Source organism: Monodelphis domestica, chromosome 6 (genome assembly GCF_027887165.1).
Source record: "Monodelphis domestica isolate mMonDom1 chromosome 6, mMonDom1.pri, whole genome shotgun sequence".
In the NCBI taxonomy this organism is placed as follows: domain Eukaryota; kingdom Metazoa; phylum Chordata; class Mammalia; order Didelphimorphia; family Didelphidae; genus Monodelphis; species Monodelphis domestica.
The window spans coordinates 109,122,561-109,137,672 of record NC_077232.1 but is presented as its reverse complement, the minus strand read 5'-3'; the positions used below and the strand labels follow the sequence as shown (position 1 = coordinate 109,137,672).

The 15,112-nt window shown below is 37.8% G+C and overlaps 1 pseudogene; it reads right to left on the bottom strand.

The window, feature by feature from the left end:
* Positions 1-6,113: 6,113 nt before the first annotated feature.
* LOC130455224 (glyceraldehyde-3-phosphate dehydrogenase-like) lies at positions 6,114-10,354 on the bottom strand (annotated as a pseudogene).
* Positions 10,355-15,112: the final 4,758 nt, after the last annotated feature.

Here is a 15,112-nt window from a genome sequence, read left to right as displayed (position 1 = left end):
CCAAATAAAATAATGTTTAAAAAAAAACAAAAAAAAATCTATCCTGAGACACTTCTTGGCTATGTGACCCTGATTTCAAGGGACCTTAGCTACAACCCCTATTACCACTCTTCAGTCTTAGAACTAATACATAGTATTGATTATAATGACGAAGGTAAGGGTTTAAAAAACAAGGGGAAAACAGAAAACAGAAAAGGTATCTATGGACCTAGGTGCCAGTTTGCTTAGTTGAATCCTCCTATTTCAGGTGCATTGTAAAAATAGTAGCCATGATGCTATGATAGGGAAGCGCCAGGTTATACTCCACCCCACACTGGTAGTGTTGGAGTTACATAATGTTACCTGGAAATGTTTTAGAAGAAAGTCACCTGAAAGCTGTTTCTCCTTTTAATTGATACAGTGCCCTACCTTCCTGCTTCTATAATGGGGAAAGGAAGGCTCACTCAGGGCTTTCTTTATCATACCAAAGTGATCCATGCTTTCAGTTCTTGAAAACCACTTGGCTGGAAGTATCTAGGAGGTTCTTAATCCCCCAAGCCCAAGTGTTGAGATACTATTTTTCTCTAGTCCCTGGATATTTTTTATAGAGCTTAGAGTAGATAGACAGATAGATAGAAAGAATGTGTTGCCTCTATCAGTCAGGCCAGCTATATCTGCTCCATCAGATCCTAAGTTATCTTTCTACACTGTCATCTGATGGAACTCTCACCAGATGTTTGGAGCCAGTCATTAGCTCCCTAGGCTCCATTTAACCACTTAACATCAATTAGCTTTGACAAAGGACTAGTCAGTTCGAAGCTGTAGCTAAAACAAATATATGAACATTTCCCCTCAACATCGTAGAGGGCCACTCCTCCCTAAACCATCTCAGTCTTTGGGAGTAGTTGGCTCAAAGCTTAGCTAAATTTCTTTATAGCATTGGTTTGGCCAAATTCATATCCAAATAAGTCATTACTTCTAGATGAGTCCTCATTTTAGCTTCTGCTGGCCTGGGTCCAGATGGTCACTCTTGAAAGTTCCTTCTTGTTTCTCAGGGCATCAGTGTTGGTTGAGACTCCAATTCCTAGCTGTGGCTTATTCTTCTGATTTCCAAAATAATCTCCTTCATTTAAAACGGAGAAGAAAAAATTCAGAGACCAAAATAAAGAAGCTTTTCTCAGGACCACATGGCTTCAGAGGGGAGAAAGACTTAGGGTCTCTTCCTTTAAAGCACTGCCTCTCAAGATGCCGTGAGCAAAGGAGATACCAAATGAACTGAAGAGACAGAGCAGAAATTGATTAACGTCTTTGAATGCCTACACAGCAAGTCTGCCATGGAGCTGGTAGACTGGAACCAGTTACAGGATTTCCACACAAGCTCCACAGTTTCTTCATCATCATGACTCTCATGCATGCTGGCTCTTTAGCTTCTCTGTGAGGACACATTGTCCCAGGTGCTTTGCATATATGTGCCAGATCCCCGTTACAGATAGATGGATGGATGGATTGATGGATGGATAGAGATATAGGTAGGTAGGATAGATAGAAAGAAAAATATATAGATGATAGATGTATAGATGAATCTATAGATAGAAAGACAGATAAATATATAGAAAGATGGCTAAATAGACGATAGGTAGAAAGAAAGGCCGAAAGACAGATAGTAGAGCAAACATTTATTAAATGTTTCCTATATATCAAACACTGTGGGGCAATTCAACCTTTGATACACTATTATTAAAAAAAACCCTGAATTTCTTTATAGGTAGAAGGTGAGGATGACATAGGAAAGGAGACTACATCATAGGCATAACAAACTGTGTGAGCAGAAGGGTAAAGTTGATAAAACATGGGATATATTTAATGGTAGTCTAGTTTGACTGAAGCATAGTCTATAAGGAATAGTGGTTTCAGATAAAACTAGAAAGTCATGATAGAACCAGATTATGGAGATCCCTATGTGTCTGGTTAAGGTGTTTGGACTTTATTTGGCAGGAGTTAATGATAATAATAGTAATAACAATATTTATATAGGACTTTAAGAACTGCAGGGTATTTTATAAATATCTCATTTTCTCCTCACAATCATCCAAAGAGGCAGCTGCTGTTATTATTATCCCTATTTTATAGTTGAGGAAATTGAGGTAGTCAGAGAGGTTGAGTGACTTGTCAGGGTCACACAATTACAAATGTTTAAAGCCAGATATGAATGCAGCTCTTCCAGACTCCAGACTCAGCATTCTTGAAGGTATTAGAAGATTAATCTGTAGGTTGTATGAGATGTTTCTGGAGTCAGAAAGACAAGCTAGGAGATTAAAACAGGATCTACATTGCTTAAATACTCCCAGGTGATCTCATGCATATGAATAATTCCTTCAACAATGCTAAAGACAAGTCATCAGTGTCTCCCCATCTGGTGTGACTTTTGCCCATATCCTCCCATAAGTTCACCATAGGGGTACTTTCTTGATGCCCCCTCTCCCTGCTCTCTCTATAAGAATAGTCATGCAGCACACTGGTTAATTCATTATTCTCACCACATGACCAGCCATTTCTTTGTTGACATCTTTCACTTTGCTTCCCTTTTGACATTCCTTGTTTACTATGTGTTGCAGCATGAAACTTACCTTACCACTCTATCAGAAACGAATAGCAAGAAAACTAAGATTAAAATACTCACAAAATTACTTTAAGCTTTCTCGAAGGAACCTATCAAGGTCAGGAGAGTTTGATAGGCACATCCTCTTTTCAGTACCTCAATGTCAGATGGCATTTCAGTTGAAGGATTGGAATTTGACTCAGGACTTAACACCTCTTTCATTAGCAAAGCTGTGCCAAATAAGTAGCTTATTTTTCTCCCTACTTTGCTGTCCTGAAATTCCTCTTGATGGATGATCACCTTCCCTGGAAGTCACAATGGATTTTGCTAATTAGACAAATTGTAAGGTTGCCTGATGTTCTCACAGTCACTCTCCTTCACAAAGAGAAAGTAGGAGAATGAGCTTAGTGAACCCATCATTCAAATAAACAAATGTGATTACAGAATCTGATTTTACTCTTTTGTTCATTGCTCACTCTGCACTGATATTCATTATGTGGGGAATTCTGGCAATCAGCCTATAAGCCTTACCTACTCTTTTGTATATTAGAGTCCATGCCTCATGATGGCCATACAAGGGGAAATGATCTAAGGAAAGTCCCAGGAAGGTTTGGACTCCTAGCCTCCAAGTCTTTTACATTCATTTTCTTCTTTTACACTGAAACAAATACCCAAAAAGGCACACTCACCACCTCATTGTCTCTAGACATAATAGCCTTCCTTTGACCTTTAGATTTGGCAAAACAATGGAAATAAAACTCATGAAACCACAACATTTTCTACGGCAATAGAATAAGGTTTTGAACAGATACTTTGGACTATTTGAACTTTCTAGTTCTTTGGATTCTCCCTAACTGAGAAAAAACTTTACTTGTATAAAAAAAAAATCAAGTGGTCATATTGTTGTTCAGTAGTTTCAACAGTGTCCTGCTCATCATGACCCCATTTAGGGGTTTCTTGGTAAAGATACTTGAAAGGCATTTCCTTCTTAGCTCATTTTATAGATGAGGAATTGAGGCAAAGTCACATAGCTAGTAAGTGTCTGAGGCCAGATCTGACTCAGGAAGATGAGTCTTCCTTACTTCAGTCCTAGTGCTCTATCCACTGGGACACCTAGCTGCCCAAATGGTTGCATAATAAATTGGAATATTTTCCTCAAAGTCTTAGTGTTGCTATGATGGCATAGGTTCTTAAGGTGTCACAAATGATGGGCAAAGGGCCCTTAAAAAAGAAGTAATTATAAATGCAGAGGTTGTATTACCTTTTGGTAGCCAGATTTCTAAAATTAACTGCATAGAGAGAATATGCCCCCAAATCCTAGAAGACAAATCTTTGCTGTTTTCTTTGCTTGAAAAAGCCTTGTGATAAACAACCCAAAGCATCTTATTATAAAGCACTGAGTGCTAAGAGGGGAGTTTCAGTGCTGACTTTTACTAAAAAGAGATAGTGAAGGATGTACTCTGAGTATGGATACAGCAAGAGCCATCACTAATAAGTAGACATTCTTCAGAGGGCGGCAAATGATGGAATGAGACTAGCAAATATGGCCTGGAAAAAAAATGCCAACAATTACCAAAGTCATGCTCGTAGCTTTCCAACCCAGATGCCTATAAGGAAGCCTTGCTTTGTTCAGAAAGGCCTTTGAAACATGCCTACATAGTCTGAAGAGAGAATGCCTTAGGATGCTTCTTCTGGACTCTTCTAATTGGACTGGCCACAGCTGCCAACAGGGTAGCAGGGAGCCTTGATGTAATAAGGAGGCTGTAATAATCTGACTCAAAGGAATTATCACTGTTGTAACCATATATAGAACTTGCCTCCAGGTGGAGTACCTTTGAGTGGCAGTATTGTTAGCTGAGTCTGGACTCTTGGACAGTAATAGTGATAAGCAGGCTGATATATATCGACCTTCTACCCCTAGCCTCAGAATTGAGTGGCTTTTCTTGGCTAATAGGATATGTCTTTCTGGTGGTTAAAGAGGGACATTTGAGTTGATTACATAAAGAAACCACTTAATAGAAAGTTTGTTGAATGAATTAATAGCTTTCCAGTATTTTTAAATGGTAAAAGGTTAGTTTATATGTGACTAAATAATTTTAAGTGTTCAGGAAACTGTAATAACACTGGTTTCTGGCAACTTGAACATTGGAGTGTAAGAATCTCTTGGCTTAGTAATTAGATAATTGGCTAAAAAAAGTTATGTGCAAAGAAGAATTTTGTGTGTTTAATCTCATTTCTTATTGACATTGTCAAACCAGAAAGGCATTCTTCTGGCAAAAAATTAAGTAGTTGTTCATAAAATTATGTACATTTAAAAACATTAATTTTTATTTCTTCCTTAAAAATGAAAAGAATAACCTGTGCTTCAGTGGGAGAGATAAAAAAAAACATAAACCAAAACAAAAATCACTGGGGTAAGGATTATCTGTCCTACATACTCCTTTTTGCTATCACCTTGGCTACAAATCTCTTTCACTTTATTCTGAAACTGCCCCTGAGAGTAATCCAAAGGGGAGAAATGGAGAGAAATTTACCCTACCTACAGAGATCCCATAGGGTGATGGGTGAGGAAGATACTACCTTGCCACATTTGGGGGCTACTTTGTTTCCTAAGTATCCTAGTGTAGTGTACTAAATATGTCTACCTAGTCCTCTTCCTTTTCTTTGATTTCTACTTTTAACTCTGCTGCTAGGAAAATCACTAACTAGCCATATGTTGTTTGTAGGACCAGTCATTTCACCCTTCCAACCTTCTCACAGCTAGTAGTAGATAGAGTCCTGGATGTCTTGAAGTCAGGAAGACTTGAGTTCATATCTGGCCTCAGACACTGTTTGACCTGAGGCAACTCACTGAACTTTTGCCTGCCTCAGCTTCCTCAATGATAAGAAGGGGATAATAATGGCACCTACCACCCAGGGTTGTTGTGAGGATAAAATGAGATAATATTTGTAAAGCTCTGAGCACAGTACCTGGTACACAGTGAGCACTTAATAAATCTCTTCTTTCCTTCCTTCCTTTCTTCCTTCTTTCCTTCCTTCCTTCCTCCCACCCCTCCTTTCTTCCACCCCTCCTTCCTCTCTCCTCCTTCCTTCCTTCCTCCCTCCCTCCCCCTCCTTTCCTCCCTTCTTCCCTCCCTCCCAGCCTCCTTCACACCCTTTCTTCATTCCTTTTTTCCTCCCTCCTTTCCTTCCTTCCTCACTCCATTCCTTCCTTCCTTCCTTCCTTCCTTCCTTCCTTCCTTCCTTCCTTCCTCACTCCATTCCTTCCTTCCTTCCTTCCTTCCTCACTCCATTCCTTCCTTCCTCACTCCATTCCTTCCTTCCTTCCTTCCTTCCTTCCTTCCTTCCTTCCTTCCTTCCTTCCTTCCTTCCTTCCTTCCTCACTCCATTCCTTCCTTCCTTCCTTCCTTCCTTCCTTCCTTCCTTCCTTCCTTCCTTCCTTCCTTCCTTCCTTCCTTCCTTCCTTCCTTCCTTCCTCCCCCCCTTATTGATCCCTTGCCTCCTTTGTCCTCCTTACTCTCTCCTTCCTTCCTTCTTTCCTCAGTGTCTCAGTTTATTCATCAGTAAAATGAGGGTCTAGACTAGATGGTATCAAATATCTCTTTCAGGACTAAATCCTGGAATCTATCTATAATCCATATATTTAGGGCCTCAGAAAATCTTCCATGGTAGCATCCTAATTCCTTACAATATAATCTCTATGATCATCATCATCATATCCTGCTCCTTCTCCTCACCTCTTTATATAGAAACAAAATTGCTTCACAGCAACCCTTAGAAGTTGGTAGGATAAGAATTGTTATCCATATTTCCAAAACAAAGAAACTGAGGTCTACAGAGGTTAAGCAATTTGCCCATTGCCATATAGCTGTATTGACCTAGTAATAACCCTGTGTATCACAAAAGATTCTACTATAAGACTTTTGAGGGAGACCTATGTATTCTACAGTTAACAACAATAAAAGAGGTATCTTATGAGACATTTACTGAAGATTCCAGATTTAAATACCACTTCAGGTCTATGGGGCATCTTTCCATACCTGATAGGCAGGATAAATCTATACTTCCAGAAATATATTGTACTATGAGGATTAACCTTCTGGCTGACTGAGTGGGGAAGACTGCTAGATAGCCAGGATCTTCCAGATCTGTTTTATTTTATTTTGTTTTTTACAGGAAAAGAGAATATAGGCATAATTGTCTGAAATATCACAAAGCAAGGTAGTAGTAATATTCCAGGAAGCTCTCAGGCCCCTAGATTTTTGGCACTTTATAGCTTTTGAACTCTATTTTCCTTTAGGGAGTATGAAACACATGCTAAGAGGGGGTTCCTAGGTAAAAGGAAATAGAAACAAGCTGAATAGCCCTGAGATCATAACACTGTTTGACTTAAACAACTACAAGAGAATTTAAATGGAGCTACATCTAAAAGTGATTTCTATGGAAACAGACAACTAAGTTTATTTTTTTCAAGATTTTAATCTAGTCTCGTAGGCCAAGAGAAAATAACTCAATGTTCTGAAAATAAATTTCCCAGAGGAGGCCATTAAGGCAGCCCTTTTGTTTCCTGTCATACCCTGAATCAGTTACAAGGACAAACTCTATTTGTTTGGGTACATTAATTCTGCTCAATGGCCTTTGTATAAAATGAGCATCAAATTGATGGGACTGGACTCCAGTAAAGAAGAAGTTCCAATTTTCTTTGGATGGATTGTCCTGGACATGCAGTAGAAAATTATTATTAATAGTGATTCTTGTTTACCATCCAGCAAGCACAAGAGAAATATGGAAGCTAGAAATGCAGCAGTGTCCAACCAAGCACTGAGTTCTATAGGACAAATTCCCCAGAGAATTGTGCCCAGTTCTTTAACCCCTGGTGGCTGATCCAGTGTGATCCTGCTTCATAGATTTTGGTTCATAAATCTATTCTAGTCTCCATAGTTCATGTTTGAGGAGAACCTTAAGGAAACAAGGTAGAATCCTGATCTAATAGTACATGGAAAGCATGCCGAATTGAGAATCAGAGGACTTGGATTCAAGTCCTAGTTTGGCTTCTTGACTTCTTGACAAACTTTGTGATACTGGGCAAGTCACTGAAATTTTCTGAGTCTCAGTTCCTTGTGTGTTGAATGAGAGGACTGGAATGGATGGCTTCCAAAGGCCCCTTGGAGATTACTTGATAAGTCTGAACTACTCTTTGGCAGATTCCATTTGGTCCTGATGTTTTAGAATAAAATTAATTGATCTCTAGGCTTTTCTTACATTGGATCAACGCAGGAACTATCTTTATCTCTAAGCATCCCTTGAAACAGATTGAATCCAATTTTAGTGCCCTATCTACTGCACCATCTAAGCTGCCTGAGGCAAACTGTTAAATCCTTTTAAAACCAAAAAAGGTGTTGAATCTTTTGGTTTAGCATCTAGAGGCTGTGGACCACAATAAGGCTATCATTCCCTTTGATATCATACTACTAAAAGAGACAATTTATTATAGCTTTCATTTTATTTTCATGCTTATAATAATTTAAAATATGGCCTCTTCAGAATATACACAGAATTTCCCACTAATTAGAAACCAAGCAAACTTAAACTATCTCTCTTCCTAGTAGTTAAAAGCATATTTGGACAAATCTGCTAGAACTGAAGTGTAATAGTTTAATACTATGTAATAAACTAAATATTCTGATCAGTTTTGATTTTAGAGTAGGGGTTCCTAATCTTTTTTGTATGATGGATTCCTTTGTAAGTCTGGGGAAGTGTATGGACCCCTGTTCATAATAATATTCTTTTATTTTATTGTATTTTTGGTTTTTTTTTTTCACTGAATTTGGTGACTTTATTGATGATACACAACATGAAATTTTATGCTTCTCCCTCCTACTTCAGGAATTCTTTGGGGCAAGTACCATGAATAGGGCATGGAAATCCCCAGTATAGGGATTAGATTAGGGATATGGACTCCTCAGTGCTGGAACTTCTCTTTTGGGCTAGAGAAGAAGATCCATGGCTTTCCACTTTCCTCCTTGAAGGCCATTTAGGCCATCAGGTCTACTAGGCAATTACTATAACTGCACTTATTGTCATATTAGGAAATGAGTTTGATGAAATGGTCAGTGAGGTAAATACCAGAGCCAGGATCAAAAGCAGAAGAGTGGGTGATGCTGTTATTGTCACAGGATACAAAGTGGTCCTCTTTTTTAGCCCAAGATGTCCTTCGTGGATCCCTTTGATGCTTCTTTCACCACTTTCTTGATGTAATCATATTTGGAAGGTTTCTTAAGGTGGCTGGTCAGATCTATAATATATGTTGGGAGTAGGAACATAGAAGGCTATTCTTGTGAGCTTCCCATCTCAGGTAAGGCATGACTTTGCTCACAGCCTTAGCTGTAAGTAGAGATTATATTTTGGGCAGGGCCATACCCATCATGCCACAACTTGCCAGAGGGTCTGTCTACCATCTTTTGGGTAGCAGTAATGGAATGGATCATTATCATGAGTCTTTCTATAATACCAAAGTTGTCATTCAATGACCTAGGTCAAGGGAAATAGGCAATTGGTAGTACAGGATAATGTATTATCAAGTATTATTTTTTCATGATTTACTCCCAGCACAAATTCAGCAGAAGGAGCAGAGATATGACTTGTTTAGCTCCACTCTTCAAGTGAACCATATCCTTTTCCATTGTAGCAAAAACACCAATGAATTCTATGGCAAACTTGGCTCTCACATCTGCCCATTTAATATATATATATATATAATATATATATATGATATATACATATATATATTATATATACATATACATATATATTTAATTTTATTTGGTCAATTTCAAACATTATTCCTTGGTTACAAAAATCATATTCTTTCCCTCCCTCCCCTCCCCCCACCCCTCCCATAGCTGACACACAATTCCACTGGGTATTACATATGTCCTTGATCAGAACCCATTTCCATATTGTTGGTATTTGCACTAGGATGTTCATTCAGAGTCTACATTCCCAATCATATCCCCCTCGACCCATGCAATCAAGCAGTTGTGTTTCTCTAGTGTTTTTATTCCCACAGTTTTTCCTCTGAATGAGGATAGTGTTCTTTCTTATAGATCCCTCCAGGTTGTTCAGGATCACTGCATTGCCACTAATGGAGAAGTCCATTGCATTGATTGTACCACAATGTTTCAGTCTCTGTGTACAATGTTTTCCTGGTTCTGCTCCTTTCGCTCTGCATCACTTCCTGGAGGTTGTTCCAGTCTCCATGGAATTCCTCCACTTCATTATTCCTTTTAGCACAATAGTATTCCATCACCAACATATAACACAGTTTGTTCAGCCATTCCCCAATTGAGGGGCATCCCCTCATTTTCCAATTTTTGGCCACCACAAAGAGCACAGCTATGAATATTCTTGTACAAGTCTTTTTCCTTATTATCTCTTTGGGGTACAAACCCAGCAGTGTTATGGCTGGATCAAAGGGCAGACAGTCTTTTAGTGCCCTTTGTTGCCCATTTAATATTGATGGGGTCATGCTTGTGGAAGAAGGTAATGAATTTTTCATTGCTCACCAGCTTTTCCTTCTCAACCTGGACAATATTCTTGAACTTGCCAAGGATAGAATTGTATTGGAACATATAAACCATGTAACTGAGATCAGTGAAGAAGTCACTGATGTTCATGACACCTACTTTGCATGAGGTGAATGCCGCCCATATCACTAGATGCCCAATATGGCCAAATCCATTGACTCTGACCTTCACCATTTTGTCTCAGGTACATGATACCAAAGAAAATCCTGACATGGAGCTTGGGAGAAGAGGTGAGAGCTCAAGATAATGTTCTTAAACGAATAAAGTAAAATACAAAGGATTACAAAGGAAACTAATTATATTGAAATACAAGTATTTTAAAAATAAGTTCATAGACCTCAGGTTAAGAATCATCCTAGAGGCTAAATGATAAAACATATTTCCTTCCTCTCAGGAGAGACATAAGGGACTTGAGGTACAAAATGTGGCATACTCTGTTATAAAGCAGTTGCTTTGTTGATCAGTTTTGCTTCACTATTATTCTCTATTTCAAAAAAGAGATTCAGGGGATGAGGTGATGGTAACATGAAATGACTAGTTTTAAAAAAATACAATCCAGCTGTACATAATAGAGATCTTCAGTTTCTTATATAATCCTCTTTTTTTCTGAATACACACACACACACACACACACATATATATAAAATGAATCTTTGTGTGTGTATAAAGTGCCCATTTTCTTTGATGTTTAAGTCCAGAATAAAAACAAAATATAGGGAATCAATAGGTTGTGTGTGTGTGTGTGTGTTTTTTGAAATCTAGTATAATGGATCTAGAATGAGGAAAGATTTTTTACATGGGTGGCCAACCTGATACCTTAAAGTTGCATGAGATTTAGGATTTCTTGCATGGACCTTGAAGACACTACTAATGAAAACACCATTAAAATAATACTAATGATATGATCAAAATAAAATTCTTTCCTTTGAAAGATCAAAAATAAGGTGCTAATTCAGAAACAAAGAAAGGTACTCTACCCCACCATTATGGGCAGGAAGGTGATACAGTAGATACAATGTTGAGTATGGAGTCAGGAAGATTCATTTTTCTGAGTTCAAATCTGGCCTCTGACACTTTTTTGCTGTGTGACTCTGGGAAAATCATTTAACCCTGTTCACCTAAGTTTCCTCTTGTGTAAAATGAGCTGGAGAAGACAAAGGCAAATGACTCAGGTATATTTGCCAAGAAAACTCAAATGGGGTCACAGAGAGTTGGACATATCTGAAAAACAACTGAACAACATCCAACCATCAATAGGAAAAACATCTCCATAGCAATAAAATTTATATAGGCACTTGACCAAGTTTATCATGGGTAGGATAGGTCTCTGCAGATAGTAAATAGTTTCTGCTACTAGCTTTTAAAGGCTTTATCCATTGTATCTTTAAGTGAGATGTCATTGTGATATGTTTTCCTTTTCATCTTGCTCAATTATGTCAATGATTTGCTTTCTTACAGATTCTTCCCAATCAATCATTTATACTTAGCATCCTGCTTTATTCACATCTTGCCATACTTGATTATCCTCTCCTCGTTTTGAACCCTAGGAAGCAACTATCTTAATATAAAGAAATTTCAAAGTAGTTTGTTTGAAGGAAAAGAAAAGGGTTGCTAGGTACCACATCACAAAATTCAAGCTCTCTCCATGAATTAGATCACTGCAGTTTGCAGGTTGAAAGCAGTTTGGTTTATAAGTATATTGAGTATTTCCAGGGCATATTGAGTATTTACCGAGTTTGATTTACATAGGTGAAACATAATAGATTTCACATAGAACTGAATACAAATACTGCAATCATGTCAATTCTAATTCATTATAATAAATTAAGTAGGTTTTATGTTAGAAGTGGATAGGGAGAATCATGGCTTTTTGTCAATAACATTGGTAAATTCTGATCCCTACTCTTGGTCAGTTTGGCTATCTTTGTTTTCTTCCATTTAGGCAAGACTGTTATTGAGCCAATTATAGGAGAGTACTTTTGGTCCTTTCCTCCTACACATGCATTAAAAGAATTTTTATGGAGACGATCACCCTGTCATGGGTAGATGGATCATTTTCATTTTTCAATTATATGTGCTATAATTTAGGACTTTGGTTAATGGTTTTGCAAGACATTGATTAGAGAGATCTTTTTCTTTCCTGATTAGTAATATATATGATGCCTTCTCTGTCTTATATTTGTATCTAGTCATTGTGAATCAAAATATATGACTAGGGTGATCTGTCATGTACTATATTATGTGAATTTTTCAGAAAACAAAATAATTATTTTAAAAAATCATCTTAGAAGCTTGCCATTAGTCAGTACAATGATTTGAGAAGTAAATCTTAAGTAAGTTATGCAGTTTCAATAAATGTCAGGAGGGGAAAGGAGGGAAGGAGAGGATAGGAGAGACAATTAAGGCTGTTAATATGCATTGTAAGGAAATAGTAAAATCAAAAATTAAAACAGGTTTTAGACATCCATAAAGTACATCTATTCTCATTATACCTACACAACTGTCAGCCACTCTTCCTGTACATAAATAGGTCTTACGGGATACACCTTTTACCAGACTTCATCAGGAATAACAGCCAACATTTACATACCACTTTACATATATCATTTTACTTGAGGCTCATCATAGTCTTCTGTGGTAGATTCTTCAGGTGGTGTTGTACCCATTTTAGAGATAAAACAACTGGTGTTCAGTGAAATTACATGACTTGTCCAGAGTCATAGTCTTCCTGATTTCTAGTCCAGCTCTCTATTCACTAGGCCAGCAGTTCACAAAGGGTGATTCTGTGACCCTTAGGAGCCCCTGAGCTAACTTAACAGGAGGTATACAAGAGCAAAACAGTTTTTATAATACTAAGACATTTTAACTTCTAATAGAGTAAATATCTTTAGATATAACATATAGACAAAAGATCTTGGGGAAGGAGTCCTCAATAAATTTTGAGAATGTAACAGGCCTCTAAGACAAAAAGTTTGAAGACTGTTGCATTGGGCCATGCTGCCTTCTTGGTTTAAGATACCTGACCAGTATTATGGATGTTATTTCTCTTACTGAAATTCTTGCCTAATTTCCTATAATTGGATCATTTTGGTTAAAAAATATTCCCCATATCCACACATTAATTAACTGAATAAATATTGCCTGTTTGTTTTGCTTAGAGACTTGTTTGCTTAGAGACCTCTCTTACTCCATAACTTGCAGATTTTACAAACCAAGTTGCCACAGGGCTCACTTTTCTACCTGTGCAGACACCTGCAATTTCCACATGAAAGTCAAGAAACAGGGCTGAGCAACAGTCTTGTAGAAAATGAGTCATGCTAAATTGTTGGGAGATAGAAGAGGCTTGTGTACATTTTTCAGGGTTTAGCCAGTTAGGATGATTGTTTCCCACCCAAAGCCATTACAAAATAATATTATCAGGCCACAGCAGTTCTACTCACATCAGTTAAAAAAGAGCAAGAATTTTTTCCTTGGGTTAAAGCTAGTACTGTTGCCTCAACTACAAGAGGGCTTTTTTTTTTTTTATTGTGGTTATATAAAGCCAGAGGAAATAGGTGATGAGCAACCAAGTTCTATCCAGCCTTCCTTCTGTTTTCTCTCTCTTCCTCTCCCTTCTCTTCTCTGCCCTCCTCTATTTTCCCTTGCTCAAATTCCCTCTGTTGACAATTTTATTCATTCTGGTAGCTTTAGCTGTCACTTCCCTGTAGATTATTCTCAGATCTATATTTCCAACCCCCAACTCTCTCTTGAATTACCTGACTTACATATTCAAACATCTTTTGTCTATTTTGTCTTGGATCATAGGATTAGATAGATAGATAAAATATTTTTAAAGTGTTTAGTTTGTGCCACAGAGCGTGCTAAGCATTGAGAATGTAAATAGAAGCAAAAAAAAAAAGATAGTCCTCAGGAGAGGTGGTTTTAGAGGATAAAGCTGGAAGGAACCTCAGAAGCCATTTAGGGACATGCTTTGACTTCAGTTTATAGAAGAAGAAACTGAGGCTCAGGGAGGTTAAGAGATTTGCCCAGAGTCACATCTGTACTATGTGTCAGGGGAAGAATTTGAACAGAACCTTTAACCTTTTCTCAGTACATTTTTCTAGCAGCACCTCAAATTCACTCTGTCCAAAACAATATATCACATTTCCTCCTAAGTCACCTCCTTTTGATTTCTATCAGTGAACATTCCTCAATCATACAATTCTTAAAAGTTCAGTGATATCTTTGACTCCTCCCTCTCAATAATCTCCCACATCAGATAAACTTCTAAGTCTTATTGGTTTTACTTTTTATAATATCTCTTAAATATGTGCCCTTTTTTCTATTCCTAGAGTCACCATTGTAATTAATGTAGACTTGTATGATCATCTGCCTAGGCTATTGCTGGGGCAGCTAGCTGTCATGATGGAGAGAGTACCTGGCCTGGAGTCAGGAAGACTCTTCTACCTGAGTTTCAATCTGGCCTCAGACACTTCCTCATTGTATGACCATGGTCAAGCCACTTAACCCTATTGGCCTCAGTTTCTTCAATTGTAAAATGAGTTAGAGATGTAAATGGCAAACCACCCCAAGTCTCTGCCACAAAAACTCCAAATGGGGTAATGAAGAAGAACAACAGCCCACTCCAACAACTACATCACTAATCTCCCTGTCTTCAAACCCTCTCAACTCCAATTTGTCTTTAATATCATTTCCATATTAACTTTCTTTCAGAACAGGTCTCATTATATGACTCCTTTGCTTAAAACCTTTCAATGGCTCCAAATTATTTGTTTGATGAAGTCCAAATTTCTTAGCCTGGTATTTAAGACTTTAAAACCTGGTGCCTCTTTACCAAGGTTAGCTTACTTCTAGTTAAAATGAATCATTCACTGTCCTTTACTTACTATTCTCCCAGCTTTATGCCTTTGATCACATCATTCCCTGTTTTGGGAATGGCTTTGATTAC